Consider the following 8,623-nt stretch of genomic DNA (forward strand, 5'->3'; position numbering starts at 1 on the left):
AGAAAGCTAAAATCTGGGGCTGAGAAGGTGGCTCAGTGGTAGAGCACTTGCCTTGCATGCATGAGGCCCTGGGTTCAATTCCTCAGCACCACAGAAGCAAAAAGAAAAAAGCCGGAAGTGGCGCTGTGGCTCAAGTGGTAGAGTGCTAGCCTTGAGCTCAAGAGCTGAGGGACAGCACCCAGGCCCAGAGTTCAGTCCCCACAACAGGACCCCCAAAAAAAAAGAAAAAAAGAAAGCTAAAATCTGAGGATTCTGGTTTGAAACCAGCACACACAAGAAAAGTCTAGATCTAAAATTACCAAAAAGCCAGAAGTGGGGCTGTGGCTGAAACTGAGTTCAAGTCCCAGTACTGGTATACTAACACACGTGCGTACACACACACACACACACACACACACACACACACACCATGTCTTTGGTATTTGTCCTTAAACTCCAGTTTTTGCCTTCTCTTTTGTTTTTCTAGGCCTGCGGATCAAATTCTGTGCCTCATGCATACCAGGCAAGTAATCAACCTCTAAACTACACTCCCAGATCACTTGATGGTTCTTTTAAAACTACATGTTAGGGGCTGGGAAGGTGGCTCAGTGGTAGTGTGCTTGCCTCGCATACATAAAGCCCTGGGTTCAATTCCTCAATACCACAGACACAGAAAAGGCTGGAAGTGGCAGAGAGCTAGCATTGAGCACAACGAGGCTGGGACAGTACCCAGGCCCTGAGTTCAAGCCCCAGAACTGGCAAATAACAAAATAAAAATAATAAAAAATAAAAAACTACATATTATCTGTAATTATAAAGTGAAGGGAATGAAGAAAATAATCTATTTCACTCGTTATAAATCATTAGTCAAATGGACTTTAAAATAATCTCTCTTTATCCTAGCTACTCCGGAGGGCTGAGATCTAAGGCTCATGGTTCAAAGCCAACCTGGGCAGGGAATTTCAGGTCATGGTGCCTGAACTCTGGACCTGGGCACTGTCCCTCAGCAATTCAGCTCAAGGCTAGCACTCTACCACTTGAGCCACAGTGCCACTTCCGGCCTTTTCTCCTCATGTGGTGCTGAGGAATCGAACCCAGGGCCTCATGCATGCAAGGCAAGCGCTCTACCACTGAGCCACCTTCCCAGCCCTCCAAGAAACTCTTATCTCCAAAAGCCTGAAGTAGAGCTGTGGCTCAAGTGGTAGTGCTCTAACTACCCTCGAGCACAATAGCTCAGGTACAGCTACCAAGCCATGAGTTCAAGCCTCAATATTGGCACACACACGTACACGTACACGTACACGTACATGCACACACACACACACACACACACACACACATCTCATCTGTTTACATATAGCATCTTCATCTTCATCATACAGAAATTTAAATAGAAAACCTAGTTTCCTGAGTGAACAAATCTCTGGGAAACAGGTTACCTCAAAGTGAGATCAAGTACTTGGAGCTGCCCTTTTAGCTTAATCTAATTAATTACTCCTTGATTAAGTAAGAACAAAACAATTTGCACTGAATGGAATTCTACCCTATCTCTTTTTTGTTTTTTTTGGGGGGGGAGGGTCTGGTTGTGGGGCCTAAACTCTGGGCCTGGGCGCTGTCCCTCAGCTCTTCAACTCAAGGCTAGCGCTCTATCACTTGAGCCACAGCGCCACTTCCGGCTTTTTTCTTTTTGCTTATGTGGTGCTGAGGAATCAAACCCAGGGCTCCACGCATGCAAGGCAAGCGCTCTACCACTGAGCTACTTTCCCAGCCCTCTACCCTATCTCTTAAACAGACTAAATTATCAACTATTTGACCCCACTGGCTCTCCTTACAGACCAGTTTTTCTTCTAGGCCTGCTGAGGATAAGCAGCTCCAACTTGACTGTTTCACTCTTCTAAAAAAAAAAAAAGGAAGTGGTGCTTGTGGCTCCAGGGGAAGAGCACTAGCTTTGAGCTGAAGAGCTCAGGGACAGCGCCCAGGCCCAGAGTTCAAGCTCCACAACTGAAAGAAAAAAGAAAATCAACCAATATTTACTCATTCAAAACAACATATAAAAACTGTTTCACTGAAACATAAATAGATCTCAAACATTCTAGTTAGAAATAACACAACATTTAAGTTTTCCACTCACAACTTCAGGCTTTTCTTCCAAACCTGCACACAGCTCTTCAATTCAGACTTGTATGTTTTATTAAATACCATATTATGATTCTCCCCACTTAAGTCTCCAACTAGGCTTCAATTGAGGACGTGGAAGGAAAACCTAATTATCACTGCTTCAGTGCATCTGAATTTATTTCATTACCAAAATCAACAGCAGGAGCTAGATGCTGTCAGAGAAAGGCAGACGGATATGGGGTATAAACTGCTCTTTCCTCTACTCTTCCTCTCTGTACCCCGCCCGTCAAAGTCCCATGGCTGGAAATCATCTTATCATTTTTTTTTCACCAGGATGTACTAAAATTAGATGGGAACAAAAGGCCTGACATTTTCATATTAGCAGAGGGGTGAGGAGGCAAATGTGAACAGCAGTACCCACACTCCTCCATATTTAGCCTCTTCCTCCCCAGTCCTTCCTCTGTGAAGCAGTCAGCAGGCAACAGCTTAGGAAAGACAGTGATGGTTGTATTCTGCTACCATCCCTGACACTATGCTTTATCTACATCAATGGCGAGCAATACAGTTCATAATCCTGCTGGTCAACCACAGTATTTCTATTATTTCCTTCTAAATTACACTGATATTATCCGGATTATGTTAACTGCTGGCTCATGTGTAAATGTTTGTCATTGGGAAAATGGAGACAAGACTCTCTTTTCTTAGAAAGCTTCCAGCAGGCATGCATAAAAAAATAAAGACCACTCATCATTTGTTAATAAAAATATAACATGAGGAAGTGGCACTGTGGCTCAAGTGATAGAGTGCTCACATTGAGCCGAAGAACTGAGGGACAGCGCCCAGGCTGAGTTCAAGCTAAGCAACCAACCAAAAAAAAAAAAAAAAAAAGGAAAAATATAACATGAAAGAGTTTAACATCTCTTTAGGAAAATGAGAAAAGTGTTTCTTCACAAAATTACAAAAATGTACATTTGGATTTTTTTTATAGCTTCGTCTAATATGCTAGGCCAAGTAATTTGCAAATAGGTTAAGGTACAATTGATGGCTTGGATATAAGTTTTCTCACAATGGTGAGAAACGTACATTCTGCCAGCCTATACATCCCAGTATATGAAGTTCCCTTCCATAAAAGCAGCATATTGACACATTCGTGTCTGAGAAATTATTCCTCTTTTTCATTTGGTTTCCCTGAGCCTAAACTATAGGTCCACATATTAACAGCTCAAAATTCAGCTAGAGAAGCCCTTTTTATGCTCAGTCTAATGCACTGTGTTATAAAGGTTTTTAAAACTCAGTACCAACTCAAGCTCTTTTTATTCTGGTTAGTGGAGCCCATCTTGACATCTAAGCTGGAAATGAATGATCTTTCAACAACACTCCAGGGATTTTGCTAAGGTCATATTCAATCATTCATTAGGCTTCTTACCCGTTGCTTTTCAGAGTTCCATTGTAGAGCTGGTTTTATTCAGCATTTATGTAGCCTGTGGGCTTGGGTATTTGTCTGCTTAATGTTGAGTTTCATTTCTATGCTCCTAACATAGGAATTCATCAATTGACCAAAGAATTTCAAACTATTCTTCCACTTTTCTAACAAATTGCATGGTGTGTATGAAGAATAAATTAGCATTAATTTTCTTCCATTAAATGTGTTAATAAAACATGCTCTTGCACACCCCCTCCATCTAAGGACATCTCTGTTTCCTGCCTAGCCAAAAGAAATGATAAAGAATTTTCTCATTTTTGTCCACTGTGCAATTGTCTTTAAACTTAGTATGCACCTCACTTGCCACAATCACACTCTAGATCACAGCAGAGCTTTTCCAGTAAAACATACCGGACAAGACTGCTTTCAGAGCCCATCCACGCCCGCCTACAATTAGCTGAAGAGGTTACTACTGTGGAACACAAGACACTTGGTCCCTTGCTTTCAAAGCAGAGGGTTTTCTCTGCAGCATAGAGACTCTAGCTCAGAGAGGCAAAACCAGGAAATCAAATCCCAGTTCCCTCTCTTGGAGACAAACTGATTGTTCCATTTGTACAGTTTTTTAATGTAGGCAGGCCCCAGAGAGACAGACACACACATATATAAATAACAATCTGTAAAATAAAATTACTTTAAAAAAAACACAGTCGTAACATTAAGCAGGCATATTCAATTTCTTTGTATACTTGCTTAAGAAAAATTATTTCAAGGCTATACAAAAACTCAATTACTAATGTAGGATCCTTAAAAAAAAAAATAAGGTTTCTACTATACCCTAGATGAATAGGAATTGAGGTCAACACGCAGTACTCCATTACAGTGTAACAGGAATATAAAAAATAGTAAGTCAAAGCATATTATTCGCTCAGAATAAACAAGACTGCATGCCCATCACAAATGAAGAAAGGCAAGTTCTTTGCTGCTGTAATTGGGGGTGGAGAATGCAAGACAGTTTGTACATATTTTAAAAATGGCTTCAGTCAAGCTGCCAAGAGCAGTGTCAGGTTTGACTCTCATATACATAAATTGTAGTCCCGAAAAGTAACTCTTAACTGTGCACCTGGCTTAAAACAAAATGTTCTGAACACTTTCTATTTATTAATTGGTAGAGCCCGCCCAATCAGGCCTCAACTCCCTTTGGACTTGCAGACGCACTTCCTACACACAGAAGTGGCCTGTTATGCAGCAATAACATCATGGTGAAAAGGAACAATTCTGTACTGGCTCCACAGAGAAATCTCGTTTGCATTTCAAACAAGTTTCCTCAAAATAAATGTCTTTTGATTAAATAAAATGACAATTCCAACTACTTATCCACAGAAAACATCAGTTACTACATAACTCACTGCTCCTTTTTGTAACTGTGTAATTATGCTGTTACATATTTGCACGATTTTTAAAATACTAAACAGAAATGATGGACTTATAGCTTACTTCATTAACTTAGAGACATTTAATTACCTGTTTTTGTTTCTGTCAGCCTGCTATTCTTTGAAAATATTAGTTTGTTAGAATTTTTGGATCTTCCATTGGTTGTTAATTCAATCCTTAAGAAGCTAACATAGTAGTATTAAAATTATAAGAAGAATGACAATTCCCTTTTACTAGCTCCATATTTCAAAAGAGAAAAAGAATAAATAAAAATAAAAGAAACACATCCCATGTAGTGTTCTTTCAACAAAAACTCACTCCAATTTTCTGTCAAACTCAATGCCCCAATATACTCATACAAAAAGCATATTTTATTATACTGATGCTTTAAGGTAACATATTGGACTAGGGATGTGGTTGAGCCCCTGGGTTCCATTCCCATTGTGACTAAATAAATTTAAAAACTTGAAAATCAAATAATATATATCTAACTACTCAAAAAAAAATTTTTTTTTGCCAGTCCTAGGGCTTGCACTCAGGGTCTGAGTATTGTGCCTGAGCTACTTCTGCTCAAAGCTAACACTCTACTACCACTTGAGCCACAGCACCATTTCTGGCCTTTTCTGAGTCCTTTATTGGAGATGAGAATCTCATAGACTTTCCTGCCCACACTAGCTTCAAACTGTGATCCTCAGATATCAGCCTTCTAAGTAGCTAGGATTACAGGCATGAGGCACCAGCACCCAGCTCACTCAAAATTCCAGGAGTATTTATCTACTATTATATTTGATACCAACTGTGAAAAAATTCAGCAAAGACCAGATTGCCTTAATAAATTATAAAATTATATGATTCTTTTTTTTTTAGTTGGTCATGGGGCTTGAACTCGGCCTGGGTGCTGTCCCTGCGCTCATCAGCTCAAGGTGAGCACTCTACCGCTTGAGTCACAGTGCCACTTCTGGTTTTCTAGTGGTTTATTGGAGATAAGAGTCTCATAGACTTTCTTGCCCGGGCTGGCTTTGAACCGTGATCCTCAGATCTCAGCCTCCTGAGTAGCTAGGATTACAGGAGTGAGCCACCGGCACCCAGCTCACTCAAAATTCCAAGAGTATTTATCTACTATTATATTTGATACCAAATGTGAAAAAATTCAGCAAAGACCAGATTACCTTAATAAATTATAAAATTATATGATTCTATAGTTTAAGATACCATGTCTCAAATATGAGACCCTGAGTTTAAATTATGTAAATAGGGCTGGGATGTAACTCAGTGGCAAAGCATTTGCCTAACAAGTGCAATGTCCTGGGTTTGATCTCCACTACTAAAAAAGAAAAGACAAAAAAATTTTAAAAAAATCTAAACAAACTATGTAAATAAAGAATAGAAATAAGTCCTATGTCTCATAAAACTAACAATTTTTGACATTTAAACTGCCTACATTTTAAAGCAATTCCTCCCCTCCCCTTTTTTTTGGCCAGTCCTGGGCTTGAATGAACTCAGAGCCTGGGCACTGTCCCTGAGCTTCTTTTGCTCAAGGCTAGCACTCTACCACCTGAACCACCTTCCCAGCCCAATTCCTCACTTTTTATACATTACAAGATTTTCTCAGGCTGGGAAGGTGGCTCAGTGGTAAGAGCGCTTGCCTTGCATGCATGAGGCCCTGGGTTCAATTCCTCAGCACCATATAAGCAGAAAAAGTTGGAAGTGGCACTGTGGCTCAAGTGGTAGAGTGATGGCCTTGAGCTGAAGAGCTGAGAGACAGCACCCAGGCCCATGACCAACAACAACAACAAAAAAAAGGTTTCCTTGGCTGGGAATGTGGCTTAGTAGAATGATCGCCTAGCATGCATGAAGCCCTGGGTTCGACTCCACAGTACTACATAATGGAAAAAGCCAGAAATGTCACACTGTGCCTCAGGTGGTAGAGTGCTAGCCTTGAGCAAAAGAAGCTCAGAATAGCACTGAAGCCTGAGTTCAAGCCCCGGCAAAAAATAAAAAGATTTTCTAAACTTGTTATTTTTGTTCAAAATGCACAGAAATGTCTTTAGCTGCCTTGTACAAGGCAAGTGGTAGCCTTAACAGTTAGGATTGATCTAAAAGAATCAACCCACACCACCCTCAGAAAAGAAAAAAGGAATGTAATGCTAGACTTATTCAGTACTGGAGGACACTCACTAAATAAACAAAATTTTGTTTTGTAATCTAGTAAGCCCACAAAGCTGAAAACCATCAATAGTTACATAACTTTTTAAAAACTTGAATAATGATCAAAATACAAATACTCTCAAAACAATACTTCAAGTACAAAGTAGCACTAAGTATAAATATAGTTTATATTTCAAAGCAATATATAAATATTCTCTCCAGCTACATGAGCCCCTAACCAGAATATCCATCTTTGTATCATTGAGGGCTTATATAACTGACACCCTCTTTCAGTTCTTGGTAGAAGATAGGCAGGGAAATGGGAAAAAATACTGAAGGATAGCATTAGACTCGGCTGCCTGACTAATACAGATTAGCACTGTAAGCCATTAGTGATCAACACTAACAAGAGCTTGGAGAGCCCCTGAAGTAAGTGCCTAACTTCACTAATTGAAGACCACTAACTATATAGTAGATTCAGTTGCCCCAGTGTCCTATAAAAGTACAGATTTGGCACCTGGGAGGCAGACAAGGCTAGAAAAAACAGCACTGGATATTTTGACCTTGTAGAAATAAGTTTGCTTCTCTTGGTTTCAGTTTTCTTAAATGTAGAAACAAAAGTACTCAATGAGAAGGATTGAATGACTTAATAAACTAACACAGCTCATAAGGCAAACGAGCATATAACAATATCCCTTAGTTGTCTTTTCGCCTTCTGCCCATTTAACCCTATGGGTAGAAGACCATCAACTGCAAAATACAGTCAATATTTCTTGATCAATTGATCGATTTCCCTAATTTTATTTAATTATACACATGAAGACTAGGGAACTTTGTCCAGGTGGGGTTTTTTGTTTGGCTTAAACCCAGAGCTTCAGCTTTTTTGCTCACGACTATTGTTCTACCACACCTCCACTTTTGACTTTTAGCTAGTTAATTGTAGGCAAGCATTTCTCAGATTTGTCTGCCTTGACTGGCTCCAAACTGCAACTCTCAGATACTAGCCTTTGAGCCTCTGATGCACAAATAATCATGTTAAAAGTAACCACCTCTCAACTCAAAATACTATTTCTTATTACATTTCACAGTCCAGCAAAATACTAAGAAAGTTGTTTTGATTATTCTGGCCCAGGAATAGTTTGATCAAATCTTCATAAACAGCCACATACTATTCAATTTTAATCAAGGCACGAAAATTAAGAATACATGCTTTTTGTAAATTTGTTTACTACTTTAAAGCTTTTAACTGGTCAGCAATTACAGGACATTATACTAAGCTAAAAATAAAAATATCTGCATCTCAAATACAAAAGAATATACATAATTAATCTTGGTCAGTCTTTAAATGCCAAGTCACTCACATGCTCATGATTTTTTTTTACGTCATTTCTTTTTCCATTATAGGTATTCCAACATGTATATCCTGCATACTTACTAAGCATTTATTTCAACTTGTATTTTCTGTGACAGGATGTTTTGTTGTGTCGCTTCTTTTAAAAAGATTTCTGAATTTGTCCAAGGAAG

The 8,623-nt window shown here is 39.2% G+C and overlaps 1 protein-coding gene across 1 annotated transcript in view; it reads right to left on the reverse strand.

Annotated features, from left to right (window-relative positions):
- Fam53b (family with sequence similarity 53 member B) overlaps positions 1–8,621 on the reverse strand; it is a 124,887-nt gene extending 116,266 nt beyond the window's left edge. Inside the window, exon 1 of the mRNA XM_069988255.1 lies at positions 8,535–8,621. The gene's annotated coding sequence lies outside the window, so the exon portion shown is untranslated. The remainder of the gene's footprint in view (positions 1–8,534) is intronic.
- Positions 8,622–8,623: the final 2 nt, after the last annotated feature.

Source organism: Dipodomys merriami, unplaced genomic scaffold, assembly GCF_024711535.1.
Source record: "Dipodomys merriami isolate MVZ:Mamm:240054 unplaced genomic scaffold, mDipMer1.0.p SCAF_35, whole genome shotgun sequence".
NCBI classification, from domain to species: Eukaryota; Metazoa; Chordata; class Mammalia; order Rodentia; family Heteromyidae; genus Dipodomys; species Dipodomys merriami.